At 31.0% G+C, this 18,153-nt stretch overlaps 1 long non-coding RNA gene across 1 annotated transcript; it reads right to left on the bottom strand.

Annotated features, from left to right (window-relative positions):
* Nucleotides 1–2,334: 2,334 nt before the first annotated feature.
* Nucleotides 2,335–17,643, bottom strand: LOC111637108. The gene is made up of 3 exons (XR_002758637.1): nucleotides 17,505–17,643; nucleotides 17,285–17,422; nucleotides 2,335–2,978 (listed from the first exon to the last, which is right to left on the bottom strand). It is a non-coding gene; the product is annotated as an uncharacterized LOC111637108 (long non-coding RNA).
* Nucleotides 17,644–18,153: the final 510 nt, after the last annotated feature.

The raw sequence follows: 18,153 nt of genomic DNA, 5'->3' as shown, positions 1-18,153 counted from the left end.
TATCCAAAACTTAAGGACAAATACAATTGCTAGAATGATGAGCTTGGTGATGACCTGGTGATGAGCCTGTCACATCATGAGTGCCACAATTCAGTTTCAGGCAGACATATTTCATACTAGCAGGTCTCTCTGCCTGGATATTGGTAAGCACTTTTCATCTAGTCACCAAAGATTTATTTTTATTGCTTTGATTTGTAAAATCCTACAAGTTGTTGCTTATTACCCTATATTAGATACTGAGTAATACAATTCTTGCCATATTTGTCTGAATTCATCTAAATTTCTCTCTATTCATGTACAAATATCATCCATCCTTAAGTTTTAGAAATGTGTGTAATTATAGATCAATACATAAAGTATTATTCTATAACATTTTTAAATTAAATTAATGTCTTTCAACTCTAAATTTATTCATAGAATCAATTCATTTATAACAGAACCTAATAAAAACAAAATACAAATTTATAATGAATGAAACAAATCTGAAAACTATTTACCCATGAGAAAAAACTCTGAATAAACTTTCACACAACTGCTGCACTTCTTTTTTATCTGTTTGAAGTTTTTGATCTACAAGTAAGTCACTTGCTACATTTTGCACCTGTTAAAAGAAAAAAACAATCATTACAAGTATCCAAAAATTAATAATTGATGTATAACTATAATCTTTAAAATGAAACAGTTAAAGAGTAATAGCATAAATTTACAAAATTTATGCTATTACTCTTCTTAAAAAATTCTTAAAAAAGACAATACAAAAATGGGTCTTCTCACTTGTCCTTTCATATGCACATGAGGAAAATAAAGATCTACAGTGGAGTCGACCTTACATTTGAGACTACTCGTCTGCCTCAATATGTGAAAACATTAAAAGATCCCTCTAGCAATGGCACAATATTAAAAAATAAATATATTTGATAAAGAATTGCCGGGATAATAATTTTTAATTTATTTTTCTTGTGTGCAAGTGAAAGAACAAATGAGAAGAGACATTTTTGTGTTATCTTTAAGAATTTTCCTAAATTTTGTAAATTTAAAAATTATTGTCTTGACAATTCGTTATTAAAAGTAATAGCATAGTTTATTATTGTTATAGCAAAACATTTGTGTGTGGTACTCCCATTCCACATTCATTTTTCCCCCTCTTCTTTTCTTTCTCCATCCTGAGCTGTTACTATGCTTCATTTCAACACTATTGCAAGAGGTAATAACAGTCTCAGTTTGCCAGGTATGTGTCCAAAGAAGGTCAACCAGGCCATCTTCGTGGAGCACTCTGATTGAGAAAAAGATGTTTGTGATGTGTAAAAAGAATATAAGAACATATTAACTGAGGGAATGACATCTTTCATTTTTCTTCTTGATGGACTTCATTTCATCTGGAGTGACCATCAAGCTGAAGGAGGAGATTGCCAAACAAAGAAGGTGAGCACATTTACTGAAAACAAAGAGAAGGACTCTCGTTGGAAGTAAGGTGCCAAAAATATGCTGATCTAATTCATACTTTGCACTGTAAACACTACCTTGGACTTTCCTTCCTNATATTTCAATGAAATTTACAGTAATTAAAAAATTTAATAATCATTTAAAATTTTTGGAAAGTATAAAAAAATTTAAAAATTGACAAAAGAATATTGTTCATAAAGCACCAAAATATAAAAATTTACATTAGGCAATTTTTTACATCTTATTTGCAAACACAGGTTGTCCAAAGAGTTACTAGGCAATGAGAAATTTGTAATGAAAGTTATATGTACGGTCTTGCATATGAGACCTGTTAGTTGTACTGTACATGGTGCATTTCCACTTTGTGATAGATGGCAATGCTGCTCACTCACTGATGTTCTGGTTTTTAAAAGACTTCTTTGCTAATTGCATAATGTCCCGTGGAATCTGGCCCATTAAGTCTCTGGACCTCACTCTCCCAAATTTGAACTTCTGGGAGACATTTCTGACATTTGCCGTAGGAGAAACTGCAATATCATATGTAAAACTTCACTTTTTTAATTAAAACTTTACTTCAATTTTTTCCACTGCACAGTAACTTTTCAGAACCCTGTTCAACAAATTGCAGTTGTTTTATCACAGTTTAGATTAATATATGCTTAAAAATCTTTAGTAGTTAGAAATCTACAATAGATTTCTAACTACTAATTAAGAAATCTTTATATAACTCAATTCCTATTAAAGACTAAAATTATCCAAAAATATAACTAAAAATTCACAAAATAGTAAATGAATATAACATTTTCTGCAAATCATTTTTTATACACATAATTATTGTATATTGTATTATTGTACATTATTATTTTTTTGAAGTGCATATTAGTAATTATATTTAATATACTTATTCACAAAAAAATTTTAAATATAATATATATATCCAAAACTTAAGGACAAATACAATTGCTAGAATGATGAGCTTGGTGATGACCTGGTGATGAGCCTGTCACATCATGAGTGCCACAATTCAGTTTCAGGCAGACATATTTCATACTAGCAGGTCTCTCTGCCTGGATATTGGTAAGCACTTTTCATCTAGTCACCAAAGATTTATTTTTATTGCTTTGATTTGTAAAATCCTACAAGTTGTTGCTTATTACCCTATATTAGATACTGAGTAATACAATTCTTGCCATATTTGTCTGAATTCATCTAAATTTCTCTCTATTCATGTACAAATATCATCCATCCTTAAGTTTTAGAAATGTGTGTAATTATAGATCAATACATAAAGTATTATTCTATAACATTTTTAAATTAAATTAATGTCTTTCAACTCTAAATTTATTCATAGAATCAATTCATTTATAACAGAACCTAATAAAAACAAAATACAAATTTATAATGAATGAAACAAATCTGAAAACTATTTACCCATGAGAAAAAACTCTGAATAAACTTTCACACAACTGCTGCACTTCTTTTTTATCTGTTTGAAGTTTTTGATCTACAAGTAAGTCACTTGCTACATTTTGCACCTGTTAAAAGAAAAAAACAATCATTACAAGTATCCAAAAATTAATAATTGATGTATAACTATAATCTTTAAAATGAAACAGTTAAAGAGTAATAGCATAAATTTACAAAATTTATGCTATTACTCTTCTTAAAAAATTCTTAAAAAAGACAATACAAAAATGGGTCTTCTCACTTGTCCTTTCATATGCACATGAGGAAAATAAAGTTCTACAGTGGAGTCGACCTTACATTTGAGACTACTCGTCTGCCTCAATATGTGAAAACATTAAAAGATCCCTCTAGCAATGGCACAATATTAAAAAATAAATATATTTGATAAAGAATTGCCGGGATAATAATTTTTAATTTATTTTTCTTGTGTGCAAGTGAAAGAACAAATGAGAAGAGACATTTTTGTGTTATCTTTAAGAATTTTCCTAAATTTTGTAAATTTAAAAATTATTGTCTTGACAATTCGTTATTAAAAGTAATAGCATAGTTTATTATTGTTATAGCAAAACATTTGTGTGTGGTACTCCCATTCCACATTCATTTTTCCCCCTGTTCTTTTCTTTCTCCATCCTGAGCTGTTACTATGCTTCATTTCAACACTATTGCAAGAGGTAATAACAGTCTCAGTTTGCCAGGTATGTGTCCAAAGAAGGTCAACCAGGCCATCTTCGTGGAGCACTCTGATTGAGAAAAAGATGTTTGTGATGTGTAAAAAGAATATAAGAACATATTAACTGAGGGAATGACATCTTTCATTTTTCTTCTTGATGGACTTCATTTCATCTGGAGTGACCATCAAGCTGAAGGAGGAGATTGCCAAACAAAGAAGGTGAGCACATTTACTGAAAACAAAGAGAAGGACTCTCGTTGGAAGTAAGGTGCCAAAAATATGCTGATCTAATTCATACTTTGCACTGTAAACACTACCTTGGACTTTCCTTCCTGTTGAAATTAAGGAGTAAAAATTCATCTTGTGTATAAGGATTCATCTATGGAAGATTGAGTGTTTATACAATGCTGCAAAAGCAATATATAGAGTGTAATACCAAAACACAAATAGTGAACAAATACAATTAATACACTTTATTTACACAGAACAAAACAAGTATCACAGGATCTTTTGTTGGGATCCCAATTAAGGTTGGATACCAGTGAATTTTCCCCACGTCAGGAGTGCAGGTGGTTACAGATCATACAAAAGAAAAATGTTTTGCACATAACAGAAGTAATCCAAATTTAATACCTTAAAACTACCTTACAATCTAAGTAAGAGGAAAGTAGAATACAGAAATTAGAAGGATAGAAATAGAAAAACAATCATAAAAATACCCAGGATTTTGTCAGGATACTGTTCCTTGCGAGAATTATTCTAGCTTTATGATTTTCCGTCTTTCGTCACAAATATAGTTCCGTTGCTTATCCAACTTTGTAATGATCGAAAGTCTCTTGTTCGGAAAGGAGCGTTAATAAAATTTATATCCTGTAAAGCTACACAGTATTCACCAAAGCTTAACCTTTTTGCTCTTCCATTCTTTCCTCCTCAGACTGTGAGGACCTGCGTGCGTCTTCTCCAAAATCAAGCTTAAAAATGACCAGTTTGCCTTCCCCTTTGGGCTCATTGCTGTTCTCTCTATTGTTCTCAACATTTCTTGGAACAGACCCCCCATGTTGACAAAAGAAGGATTAAAAAGGGATACGAAGTTCTAGAAAGGGAAGACAAGAACAAAGGAAAGATGTTGAGAATTAAAATAATCAAAACACGTAAATTTTAAATAATTAATAAGACAAGCAGCCAAGTTGAATTTGTATATTTAGCATTTTAATATTGATAATGTTGGAAATTGTATGTACAGTAGTATTTTATTTTATTGATATTGTATGGATTTTTATGTATATTTAGCATTCTAGTTTATTGACATTTGTCAGGGGTTTTATTATGTAAGTGTGTATATGTTATGAACTAAGTGATTAATATGGGCATTATGAATGACGACAAACAAAATCGGGCACTAATAAATTTCAGGTGTTTTAATATAATTTATCAAATTGACCAGTCATTTTGAATACTGCTATCATCTAGTCAGGCAAAGTGATGATAATAGATTGAGGAGTGATCATCCAACATACACTAGCTGATCAGCACTTGCATCTGAGTTGAGCATGCATATTGCGTTTAGTACCGAATTTTAAATTTATTCAACCAGTAGTTAATCTTGTGCAACATTTTAATTTTACTTTTGTCTCTTAAAATAGTATTTTCTTCTTTGACAAAAGCAATGATCATGGAGCAATCATTAAGTGATATGAATAATCGCTTCAACAACCGATTAAACAAGTTAATTGCAGAAAAAAGTCAGAACAATCAAATTTTTACAAAATCAGCATATTTGTCAATGATACAAAAAGTGAAAGAGTCAAAAATGAAAGTTAATTTTAAATTACCAGAAGAATATCAGCATTTATGTATATATGACGTATCTATCGAAAATTTAGAAAAATTACTTATGACTAAAAGAAAGTAATGTGATTAAATATTATGTTCAAACTGAAGAAATATTTCAGCTATTGAACAAGGACCATATTGCTATTGGACATGGCGGTAGAAACAGTATGGAAAAAGAATTAAATATGAAATATAAAAATATTACAAGAAAGGTGATCATAATTTATTTGAACTTATGTGAAATCTGTCAGACAAAACAGAATGTTCCTAAGAAACGCTTGATAGTTAAACAAATTTTATGTAGGCCTAATGAAATGAATTCGAGATGTCAGGTTGATCTTATAGATACGTAGCTGCAAGCCGATGAGCAATATAAATTTATACTCGTGAATCAAGACCATTTAACTAAATTCATTCAACTATGACTGTTAAAAACCAACAGGACTGGTGAATGAAGAAGAAAAAATCCAAACAGTTGATCCAAAAATAGAAGAAAAAATAAAAAGTGTGTCTAAAACAAGGAAAATGGCTATGTTTAATCTTTTTTAAGATGCAAGCAGAAAAGTGATTGATACATCAAATTCCAAATACACAGCAGCTAATGTTGGTGATTCAGTAAGGATTCATGTACCAGATTTAGTCCGCAGTGATGGAAAAAATATTTTAGGTGTAGTTGTTGCGATTAAAGATAAAAATCTTTACAAACTGGTTACCAAACATGGCATATTAAATCTATTATATTCCAGAAATCAATTCACTGCTTGTAAAGAAAACTATCTCTGTTGGAAATATACCATGCGCAGAAATTTCACTTAGAGAATGTGCAAGAATGTCATCAATTTCAGGAGGCCAAGGCCTATGCTGCTGCAAAATTGGTTGAAAATCTAATAGATGCAAATGCTACAAAGAAAAAAAGTTATGTAATTCCAAATGTCATCAAAATCTTAACTGCTCGAATAAATAAACTAAAAAACATTTAATGTAAATATATAAAATTACATGTCCTGACTGACTGACTCATCATTGCCCAGAGCAAACTGCTGAACCTAAAGAGGTGAAATTTCATACACAGTTAGGATAAGTCATGAAAATGCACACTAAGAAGGGATTTTTCGAAATTCCCCATGGGGGGAGCGGGAGAGGATTAAGGCTTAAAAAGTCTCAGTCCTAAAAGGCAGTACAGTAATACCCCGAACTTACGTGATAGGTGGGACCGAGCGATAACCGCGTAAGTTGAATTCGCGTAAGTCAAGGTATAATTTCCCAATTTGTGTAAAATCCAAGTCAGATGTATGTAAGCTAATAAATGTTCTCGTTAATCTTATCTCGTCTTTTGATTCGTTCGCGGTTACAAGAAATCATCACATAGAGTCTCTCAAGTCTCCGTAGATATAACAAACACAGAAATAAATAACACAAAATAAATTGTAGCTATGTGTTGATTCCACGCGACACGTCCTAACATGTAAGCCGAACAACAGTGTGGAGGGAGTGCGTAATCGAGAGTTGCGTGGCACTCAAACAAAAGACAAATCGACGAGATTTGAAAATCACGTAACTCCGGGTGCGCATAAGTCGGGGTAGCGTAAGTCGAGGTATTACTGTACTACAAATGTGGTTTACAAAGAGATACTGGGGTAACTGAAACTCTATTTTTCAGTAAATATTTATACTTTAGAAATTTTCAGATAATGTAATTTATATTTCAAATAAAAAAAAATTGAACTCAGATTTATTGTATCTCAGAATCCCATAATATTTGAAATTTGAATTTAGATGCATTAGCAGTCCATAATTTGAAACAAACAAAAATCAGTAATTTTACCAAATTAGTAACAACTAATGATCAAGAATCTTAGTGAAGTACCAAGGGAGGGTTATTTCTATCAAATTGCAAAATCTGCATGGGCAAAGCCATGGGTAACAGCTAGTTTTTTATATAATTTATACCAAAAATGAAATTCCAGAAGTTTCCTGTAAGTTGATTTTTTGATGGACGTATAAATTTGTTAATACAGTAGAGCCTCGAAAACTCAGCACTCGATAACCCGACACTCCGGATAACTCGGCCACACCCTGGCAGGGCAAAAAAATCCTTAGTTAATTAATTTTCATTATAGACAGCTTTATGCCTCATAAAGTATTATTCTGGGGTCTGTCTTATCAGGTAAATTACTGTACATAAAAATGAAAATTAATGAATACACTATGTAGTAAAGGCTCTATGCCTTCATAAAGGTCATACTTTTCCTTTGTTTAAGGGTATTTGGGCAGTTTATTCTCTGTTGTATTTTCAAGTAAACAATACATACAAATACAGTACAGTATTTGTACTGTACAGTATTTTCTGAGGAAACACTCATACCTAGTTTTTTTAACCCCATTCCCGATAACCCGGCATTTTCACAAACTCGGCCACCCTTTGGTCCACATTAGGCCGAGTTTGAGGCTCTACTGTAATACTTTTCATTAATATTAGTTTAATTAATACAGTTAATAGTATTAATAGTACTTACTTTTAAAAGATTACATGTTCTTTTTAAAATACTTTGAAATAATTCACAAAAAATAAATAATTCTAAATGAAATAAGTGGAGTTCTTTTAATCAAATTGCCTGAAGGGAATATAGTTTTATTCATAATGTCTGGTCAATTTAATAAATTAATCAATATTTATCAGACTGCATGCACCCATTTTAGTCATTATTCATAATGACCAGGCATTATGAACAATGCCCTATTAATCACTTCATCCATACACAATTTAGTTTATTAACATTGTTGAATTTTATATATATATTTAGCCTTTTAGTTTATTGACATTGTTGGGATTAACTGTTATTAAATGTTTTAATATATAATTCCTAAAAATAATTTCACTGTCAGGCGAAGGGAAATACATATGAACTTACAACAATTTTCATTATTCATTTACATCACTGACAAGAAAATCAGTTTTTTTACTTTTATTAACACTAAAAGAATTTATCTAACAATTATCTTTGAAAATTAATTCATTAAAACAAAATGTTGAAAAGCATGTCACGGCATGAGAGGACCTACAAGAAAAGGTCAACTTCACAAAATAGAATCATTGTTCCTGTGGTATGAAAAGTGGACAAATTATAGAGAGAATGATTACATTTTATGTCTTTTTTGTGTAAAGTTATGTTGCTCTCTTTATTTAATCTAATTAAATTATCAGCATTCTCAACATCTTTCAATATATTAAATATTTTTGAATCATCAATGTCAATTAGATTTACTCTGAATATCAGAATTCCTAAAAATTATTAAAAATATTTTTAGGAATAATTTTCTTATGATTTTTATTTTTATAATTTTTCTTATTAGCAGAAAATTATCTGTCTGAAAAGCAGAATAAATCCTAGCAATAACAATGTTAATTTTTTTCCTTCTAACTAGACAATTTCCCAACTTTTTAACTTTTTATTTGTTCACTAACCTAAATTTCAAAATATTTATTTCTTGTTCTATTTCAATATTTCTTATAAAACTGATTCTGATTTCATTTCAGATATGATCAATTTGCCAATCTGCATCTTATGAAACAATCATTGGTTATAACAAGAGTCATCATGTTATCATCATCTATTCTGTTCTCATTTTAACAAAAATATGAAGATTAATGCCTAAAAAGTTTGAAACTAATCCTTCTAAGACCAAAACTAGTATTACTCTCATTTTTGTTAAATCAAACATCATTTTACATTTAAAATCATGAATTTAATTTTTTAAAATTATGCTCTATTTATTGCATAATATATTTCCTCTTCATTTAACCATCTAATGAACTGAATTATGTTGTTATATGCTCTTCCGAGCATAGTGTGATACTCCAATATTAGAATTGCATATACTTTATTTCTATCAACAAATTATGTTTTCATAACTATTCATGTCACTTTTATTCCATTTATTTCCTTGTACAAAACTGTAGGAATGGGTCAGGCATAGCCAAACCACTTTTTGCTGCCAACATTACGAATAAAATTCTAATTTAAAATTACCCACTACCATGAAAACATTGTCAGACCAAACCAATGGAATTTTCCATAGGGGAAAGGGTTATCCCTAAGACAATTCTTTCTCTTTCCTCTAACAACACAGACCTTTACCCAGACTGATTTAAGAATTAAAAAAGTTGAAATAACTAGGTAAGAACTGAAAGTGAAATCTTTATAAAGAAACTAGGAGACCATGGCCATAATCATGGCAACTACTCTTCATTTTTGAGTCAGACCACTTTTCTCCCTTCCTACAGCCCTATTATAACTATAGACTTTAATATTCAAACTTCATTCCATATTACAGTGCACTCCTAATAATATGAACTAATAAGTTCACTGTGTTGTTTGGATTAGTAGGGTTATATGTAAAAGAAAACAAATCAAAAAGGAATAATTTTTTTATTTTTGATTAAAACATTTAATCTGTCTTAAACTGTTTGAGATGATTGAAAGCATTCATTCTCTACAAGTTTTCTACTGGATTGTAAGAGGCATATTTGGAAATTCTAACCAGTAACACCACAGTGTGACTGATGTCATCACTTACTGTGCTACTACTGGTTATTTTGTGGTGTTCAACATGGCGAAAAGTCAAGAGATGATATTAATTCTGTCACTGCTCTCAAATATTGATTCAGAATCATATGATGACAAAGATCTGACAAGTTCATCAAAAGATGAAAATGAACTTGCAGAATTTTTTGACAAGTATTAAAAAAAAATTTATACTGTGACATTATTATTTATTATACTGTGACTTTGTTATTTAGTCTTTTGAACACTATATAGTGTAAATACACAAACACTTGACAATCTTAGTTGAGTGTAAAAGAGTGTAAAACAAGTTAAAAAAATAGAAACGGCAACAGTCATCGAAGGAAGATGCATATGACCAGAAATGAAGACAACAGATATGTAGACAAAGTACAAGTTGGCTGAGGAGGGGCCTACATAAGCCTGAAATGTGTACAAAAAAACAGGTACATGTATCAACTAAAAAACTGAATAAAAACTTAAGGTGAAGATTGCCAAGTGTTCGTGTATTTACACTATATAGTGTTCAAAAGACAAAATAATCACCGACATGGTTTCAAGAGTGTAAAATTTGTTATTTAGTTTATACTGTGAAATCAATTATTTCATAGCATTTGCTGGCCATTTTTCATGTTGTCTTGTCCCATCTGAAATTTGGGTCAACATGGCTTTCTGATCTTGGTCGCTTTGTGACGTGGAAACAAAATGTTTTATTTTCTCTAAATTTTTAAAATCGTGGCTGCATTCGTCATACAATACAATCTGCCCACCACACTGTAATTCAATAGAACTGTTGTAACCACTTTGTCACCGTGGTTACTTCAATAAGCACATGGCAAGACAACCAGTAATGTCATAACAGTGATTTTTAAAAGTGGTTGGTTATTTAGATCACATTTTATAAATGGCAGTTACCGGTAACACTGGTTACAATTTCCAAATGTGCCCAATGTTTTGTGGTTTAGGTTCTATTGTTCTAGACCAGTGTTTCTCAACGGGGGCAATATCGCCCCATGTGGGCGTTTTGCTATGTTGAGGGGGCGATTAGTAACAACTTATATTTTGGGGGGGCGAAAAACAATTTTCTGGGCGATATAGTAAAACACTATATTAAGAATAATTAGATATTTTATTCGTTATGTCGTACAATAATTAAACAAATAACATTATACTAGTCACTAGTCTATTCAATGCAGTACGAATTTGGCGTTAGCCTTGGCCCTCAGCATCGGAGTTTTGAAGTGAAGGGGGTGATACTACGTAACGGTTTTATTGAAGGGGGCGACAATTCGTCAGAGGTTGAGAAACACTGTTCTAGACAGACTATTAGTTGAAACATTTAGCAATAGATAGAACAAGAGTGTTTTGAATTAAGCAGAGTTTAGAATAGCAGGCATGTACTGTGATGTGCATTATTTAATCATTATAAATACATATATTTGTTTTTGTATAAAATGTGAAAAAAAAACAGTCAAACCTGTCTATAGTAGAACCCCAAGGGACCAAACAACTCATCTGAAGTAGTTAGGTTTCTGCTATATACAGGTTACCTACTACAGTATAGGTATCCCTTGATTAATGCAATTAATAAACTTCTCAATGTTACCACGTTAATCAAATACAGTGGCACCTTGACACTTGACTGAACAATCATCCCCTGCTACAACAGATTTTCAGTTGATAACAAATATTTCTATTTTAACTTTAATTATTTTTCATTCATCCGTAAAAAAGTTCTCTAAGATAAAAATGAGTAACCAACTTAAAAATAAAAAAATCTTAGAGCAACTTTGTCCAACAAAATTATACTCAGTTCAGTTGTATTTTATTCATAAGTGGAAAAAAAAACAAACTGTCTGCAGAACACAATTATCAGCATGTTTTACAACCATTTCAAGTGGATGAAGTGTTTCAACAATACATGTCTGTGACATACTAAGATTTATTGCAAATTCATGAGTTGTTATTTGTCAATCCTTAACAGTTTCTTCCTGTAATTTCTCTTCAACATCTTTTGAGAGCCCATATGTTTTGTATCCTTCAGTTCAAAATTTCCCAAACGAAACTTTCAAAACCACATGTGACACATTCAGAGTTTAGAAGCATCTTCCCCATATATGATATGAGTATATTTTACTGTTTGTATAGCATATCCTTTACAAAACTTCAAAGCATGCATAATATGCCCAATTTGCATTTTATCTGTAGACATTTCAACTTGATTTTATTCAAACTAACTGTGATGTAAAAAAAAGTTTAAAATAAGCTTCAAAACAAAGAATACAAAATCACATCAGGAATGTGAGATGTATGTGTATTTTTTGACATGTTTTTTATGATTTATACATTCTAGGTTTGTAAACTTCTTGTTAAATTTGTGTTAAATTGAATAAAGATACCTATTTTTCCCTTATATGGACAAATTTTCCTTTCCATTTCTGCATTAGACAGGTTTGACTGTATTTGGTGTTAAAGCACACAAGTGTTTGAAAAAAATAGATTTAATCATTCTTTCAATACTTTCATTTGTGACATTCCAAAATTCTTCATGAATACTTTGAATGCAGAAAAGCTTTTAAAATGTAGATGAAACAATCTTTTTAACAGAGGTAACTGATGACAGTCAGTGTTTATGCCTTTATAGAAAGACTAATTGTTTCAGATTTTTTACTATCATGGCAAACTTGCAGGAGTGCAAAAAACAAACTCTTTGCATTATTTACAAAAATTAGTGGCAGTGTGCACCTAAAATTATTATTATTAAATCTATTTTCTCGTGTTTCTGTTTTTAACATAATTTTAAAATTTTTGCATTCCATGATTACAAAATAAATTGTAGCTATGTGTCAATTCCACGCGACACGTCCGAACATGTACGCTGAACAACAGTGTGGGGGGAGTGAGTAATCAAGAGTTTCGTGGCACTCAAACAAAAGACGAATCGACGAGATTTGAAAATCGCGTAACTCCAGGTTCACATAAGTTGGGGTAGCGTAAGTTGAGGTATTACTGTATTCAGTTTTGAATTGCCACTTGATTAAAGCTGAGTACATAGTTTTCTTACATGAATATATTGATTGCTGGTAAAATTTAAGTAGATTAACTTTTAAACATTTATAATTTATAAATGATAAAATATATTTTTTGATTAAAACAATGTTGTAGATACAAAAATAATAATTAAAATGCTCTCTGCTTCAGACATTTAAAAAAAATTTTTTAATGATTTGTAATTACAAGACAATAATTAATATGTTATGGAAAGACCAAAACTTGGATAAACCTGACTTAACTCAGCTAAAGTCCATGTTATCCAAAAGTTCTGGATAAAGCTAAATAAAATAAAAGTTTCTAGTTTTACTTGGATAATGTGTGGACTATCCAACTTCAATTGTGTAAAAATGAACTTTGTTATGAAAAAAATAATATAATGAATGGAAAGAGTAACATTAAGTTTTATTTATTTATTTCATAAAAATTGCATGATATAAATAATAAAATGCAAAAATAAGAATGAGTTTGTGGCTACTTGTTTGAATAGGACAAGCTCACAACATTTAGAATTACATAAAATTCTTGAAGATATGTATTTTTTGGTCATACATTTTGTCTTAGATTATGATCTTTTATAATCTTGGCCTCCCAAAAAACAAATTAGGATTTGCTAGCTGACAATAATTTCTTTTTTTGGTAATTCTGTGCTTAAATAAATTAATATTTTGTTGAAAACTGTAAAATAGTTCCTAGAAAAGCTTTCAACAAGTTGTCCCATTTTTGTTTCCTAGCTTCTATAACTTTTTATTGTCTACAACTCTACATGAACTATAACTGCAGTGTGCAATATTTTTCATCACTTGAAAAATTAGATACATTCTAGAAACAGAGAATGGCAAATGTCAATGAGAATGTCACAAAAGTACATGGCATCATTCTACAAGACTGCCATGTAACATTTTTGATTCATTGCAGATGAAATAAGGATATCAAACTAACATATGAAGATCACTATCCTGTTAAATTAGACACAAGAAAAGTTTCAGCATGCTTACCCTCACAGACTGACAGTCAATCAGAAATACATTCAAGAAAACAGTCATAATTTTATTTTTAGTGACTGAAAGCCAACAAAGAAAACTTTCTGAGCCATCTCATCATCCAAAATGAAACCTGAGTGCATCATCTTAATCCAGAACAAAATTCCAATCAAAACAATAGAAGCACAAGGACTCCTCACTTGCAAAGAAATTCTGAACTCAGCCATCAGCCAGCAAGGTCATGGCCTTGATTTTTTGGGAGATGGAAAGTGAGTGCTGCTCATCGACTTTTTGGTAGAAGGACAGTCAATCAACAGTGACTATTACATGGCACTGTTGCTCAACTGTGCAATGCAATTAAAGAGAAACACCTGGAGAAAATGAGAGAGAGGAATCATCTTCCATCAAGGTAACGCACTCAGTCACAAAGCATACTAGGTCATACAGACAATTGAAAAATATGCCTTTGAATTAGAACATTTCCCAGATTTGGCACTATCATTTACCAGTAATGGTAAGATATCTGAAACAACATTATTCAAATGACACCCATGCAAAAGTAGTGTGTGACACACAGGGCGAATCTTTTTTTATGAGGAGTTTCAACAAAGATGAAGAACCAGATGCATCACACTTCACAGGGACTATGTTGAATAGTTCTATATTTTCAACCAGCTGTGATAAGTATTTCCTGGTTAAGTCAGAACTTTTTCATCCAACCTAATAGAGATAAATTCATAAAAATGATTAATGTCTGATTTTGAAAAATTTCAAAATTTGATTAATTCAAATAAAGCTTCATTTTGATTTAAACTTAAATCTGTTTATAAATTTATTTACTAACTGAAAACTGATCTTCAAAGACATTAGTCACAGTTTGATAAATACTTATGTAAAATATTTATCTTAGTGTTATAGTTCATACCTAGTTATTTACTTTGATAAGTATGTTTAATTAGCACTTGTAACATTAAAACAAATAATTAATATAAATTTTTGAATGTTAATCTGAAAAAAAAAAAAACACATTTATGAATGTATAAACCATTTTAATAATGAGGTGTCAATTAGCAAGCTACAGAGAATAAAAAGAATTAATTAAAAATAGATTATTCCAATATTCCTTTCTTAATCTATATATATATATAAAATTACATGTCCTGACTGACTGACTGACTCATCATTGCCCAGAGCAAACCACTAAACCTAAAGAAGTGAAATTTAGTACACAGTTAGGGTACATCATGAAAATGCACAAAAAGAATTTTTTGAAATTCCCAGGAGGGGGGAGAGAGAGGATTAAGGCTTAAAAAGTCTTAATCCCAAAAGCAGTACCACAAATGTGGTTTACAAAGAGGTACTAAGGTAACTGAAACTCTATTTTTCAGCAAATATTTATACTTTAGAAATTTCAGATAACGTCATTTATGTTAAAAAAAAAATTGAAATCAGATTTATTGTATCTCGGAATCCCATAATATTTGAAACTTGAATTTAGATGCATTAGCAGTCCATAATTTGAAACAAACAAAAATCAGTAATTTTACCAAATTAGTAACAAGTAATGATTGAGAATCTTAGTGAAGTACCAAGGGAGGATTATTTCAATCAAATTGCAAATGCCACTAGAAATTATATAAAATAACAGATATGAAGTTTTCCAGAAAAATCATAGTATTGATTTGTTAGGTTACTTGATTATGAATTAAGTTATTCTAGTTATTGTTAAGTCTTGTTCTCTATATTACATACAAAAAACAAAAAAAAATTTTTCTTTCCAGGAATGATAAAATTTATTTTATTTTATTTTTTTAATTTTTTCCACCTTGTGGGCATTAAGAGGGCCTCTTTTTGCAAGCCCGGAGCAGCCGGGTGTTGGGGGACGAGGCCCAACATATCCAAACGGACCACTCCCAAAATTCCTGAGGATTTATCGACCTGTCCTGATTTGAACCGGGGGTTTCCCAGAGCGGTTGGCTGCCACCTTGACCGCTCAGCCAAGGTAGCAGATTTATTTAATGTTTATAAATAGGCCTACTATTGCATATTTCATCAGGCTGGAATGTTCATATAGTTTTTTATTAATACAATTATTAATCCAACATCACTCAGAATAACTCCACAGAATCAAGTTTTAGTTATCTCTTGTCATAGCTTAGTTATTCTTTATGTCATAATTTCAAATGTTTATTTCAAAAAAAATTAGTTAAGTAAAACTATTAACTGTCAGTCTTTTACAAAAAATCATACCAAAATTTATTTAATTCATTCAATGTAAAATCAAAATCATAACCTGTAAGTAAACAGAAACAATTCATTAATGATAAAATACAAGATAATAAATATGCACGTGAACATAGATTAATGCACATTACCCAAAATTTGTTTTACACATTAATTTTGCATCAAAATCAAATTCGGCAAAGGTAACATCACTTTAATCCACATTTAAATTAAACAACCACGACATCCAATGGTAATACTTTAACCGAACATCAACACATCAAACAGATATCACAGCGAGAGATTAAATTTCGATAAATATTTAGAGATTAAACAAATACGGGAGCCAAAAATAGTTTGGGTTATATCATTTATCGCATTAAAGGAGATTTTAAATCAAAATCTCTATTTAAATATGGCAAATTAAACGATCGGGCGACAAATTCGATTCTTTTCGACGCGGTCTTCAAAAACGACTCGACTTTAACCCGCAAGCGATAAGAGAACGACACGATTCGTATCAGTCCGTCGTTATCTTTTGCAAGACGAATCATCCGAAAAATCAAACTCGAAAGAATCCGAAGGCGTCGTGTGGCTTAATATAATCAAATCTAAACGATTTCATTTGTTACGAAACAAGACAAACAGAAATTTTGGTGTAGGTGTAAAATTATTATATATTAAATTACAAAAATGAGAGAATATTTTTACAGTTTCCTAATTCAAAAACAAGACTGCAACAAAAAAAAATCATTGAGTTACAATGTTTACATTAAAAGGAATTGCAGCTACAATTACCGAGTGCATTTATTTTGATTAGTGGAGTGTGATTTGCATTTTGTGTTTACAGATTACGGTTTTGTGTGGTAGAAATGAATATAAACGCGTTAAAAATAGGAAAATGACGAAGAAAGACTTCTCTCGAATGATTCTCAAGGCCAAGGAGAGTTAAGTCATTGGTGAGTCATTGATAAACAACAATTTCCTTCCGGATACTCGACTCCGATGGCGATTAACTAACGAAATTTTAAATAATTAAACAAATTTACCTTTTTCAGGTTGGTTTGTATCGATGTGAGCAATTTCTCCTTCGTCGATTCATTCGCTCGCAGAGTCTCCACCATAGTCATCGAGACGACATTCGACATCATTTTATCGTTACATCTGAGACCCTACGTCGTCGTATTCTGCGCGTATTCAAAAAATAAATACCGTTATTCCAATTTCAGATAAAATATTTCTCTGTTTATAAATGTATATTCCGTTCACCTCCGTCCGTACGTCCATCTCTCTTCCCTTTAAATCATAACGTTTAGTTCGCTTATCGGCCGCCGGGTGGATCGGTGACGAAATGCTCGAGTTAGTTTCGGTTTTTCCATCATGGTCGAATATTCAAAAATTCCAAATTAGTTTTTCGTAAATTATAAAACAAAATGTATGATTATCTGTTTATTAATTGTCTTTGTGTGTTATTACTCGATTATAAAATAATTAAAATCAGATCTGTTCAAGGGAAAGAAAATATTACGTTATTAAATATAGTTTTACTTTGGTCGAACGATTAAGGTGGCGCCCTACAGCTCCGAGGACCGGGATCGAATCCGGACACGTGCGACTAAATATCCAGATGGCACAACGCGCTGATTGGTCGGCTGAATGACGTCAACCTACTGGAAATGTTGATCAATTAGCCTAAACTTTGTAAGAGTTTTGAGAGCGGGCAGACGTTATAATTACAGACATTTAATCTAAATCTCGATAAAAGGCACTTATAATTTCACTAGCTCTTGTGTGTATTGACATTAATGTTATAATTAAACTAAATTACGTGGCATCAAAGATTTTAATGTTGAGAGAGTTTTAAACATCGAGAAGTAACTTTTGTGTTTTTCATTTCAATAAAGCATTTTTGTACATT

This window comes from Centruroides sculpturatus, unplaced genomic scaffold (assembly GCF_000671375.1).
Source record: "Centruroides sculpturatus isolate CEXI.00-Female unplaced genomic scaffold, Cexi_2.0 scaffold924, whole genome shotgun sequence".
NCBI lineage: Eukaryota > Metazoa > Arthropoda > Arachnida > Scorpiones > Buthidae > Centruroides > Centruroides sculpturatus.
This window is presented reverse-complemented; position numbering and strand designations above follow the sequence as displayed.